Genomic DNA, 1,567 nt, shown 5'->3' with positions numbered 1-1,567 from the left:
GCGCAAGGTTCAGATGTGTTGTTCGTGGAGTCACTATGAATCAGTCAACTTGATGGTACCAAACAATAACAATAACAACAGTAGATTTAATTGTCCAGGCAGGAGTTTGGTCTTCTTTAATTGACATGAATTCTAGCTTTTATTGTTGTTATGTACCAAGTAATCTGTGACCCACAAAGACTCTGTATAAAGCAGCTCTCAGCGCTGCCCTCTCTAAGCCAGTCTTATGAACTCTGACACACCAACCCCCATTGATCCAGTGACTGCATCAATCCATCTCATCTGGGGTCTTCCTGTCCTACACTGTCCCTCCACCTTTTCAAGCATTATGTCCTTCTCCAGGGACTGGTCTCTCCTGGCCATGTGTCCAAATTATGTGAAATGGAGCTTCAAAATCCTAGCCTCCAAGGAGAAACTTGGCTTCTCCCTCTCAACACCCTGTAATTTAACAGAAAGAACAAGGATTAACAGAAGAACGAAATCAAGCTCTTTCCAGTGAGATTCTTACTCAGTGAGTCTTTTCATTAGTATCTCCTACAATGTATATAGACTCTTAACAATATGCTTGTGGATTTCTTGGATTCCAGTTTCTGTTTACCAGAAGTTCCTTTAACCTGTGAAGAATATCTTTTAGAGTATTATGTTAACAATTGTTGGTGTAAGTACACAGAAGAGAGTCATCATATTTTAAAGAACTACTTCTTTTATCATGTTGTTGTTATTGTTGTTATATGCCATTGAGTTGCCTGCAACTCATAGCAACCGTACGCACAACAGCTCTGAACCCTTCTCTGTCTTGAGCCAATTTCATTGTCTCTACCACACCTTTACCCCTTTACCCCAGTCACTGAGTTAATCCATCTCTTCCAGTGTCACCCTGTCTTGTGCTGTCCTTCCACTCTTCAAAGCATGAATTTCACTTATCATAGTGATGTCAATATTCATTTTTAAAGTTGATGGTGGAATAATTTAAAACAGTATGTATTTTTACTCTCACTCCTGACTTATTTACCCATTATCTTCCAAAGAGCAGAGAGCAGATCATTATGTGCAAATCAGTGTTATACAAAAAACTAAGATTAGCAATGTAAGATCACAAACTAGATGATGACTGTATCATTACAAAACTAGCAAATTCCAGGGCACAACTGTCAAATTATATCATTACATAACTACTGAATTAAATTAATGCTTAACTGCTAAACTACTGAAAATTGTGGCTTAGATAGCTTAATAATTTTAACCATCATAGTGTACCCCTTGTCAGCTTGGAAATTGCACACATCTCCTTAAACCACTTACAACTTTTCTTAAAGTTACTTCTCTAATGATTACAATGAAGCACAGTGGAAAAATGTTGAGATACTTTAATAATCCACTTTTAATTATAGGCAGATAAACTAGAAAAAAATATAAAAGATCTAATAACACATTTAAACAACTTGACCTCATAAATATATGTAAAGCACTCCATCCAATAGTTAGTTGCACAGTATATATTTTTCGCTAACACATTGGGATCATTCACCAGAATAGGTTATATTTTAGGTTATATTATTTATTAAAG

The sequence above is a fragment of the Elephantulus edwardii genome, unplaced genomic scaffold (assembly GCF_000299155.1).
Source record: "Elephantulus edwardii isolate Elephantulus edwardi_28Jun2011 unplaced genomic scaffold, EleEdw1.0 scaffold00082, whole genome shotgun sequence".
Taxonomy (NCBI): Eukaryota; Metazoa; Chordata; class Mammalia; order Macroscelidea; family Macroscelididae; genus Elephantulus; species Elephantulus edwardii.
Note: the sequence above shows the minus strand (reverse complement) of the source record.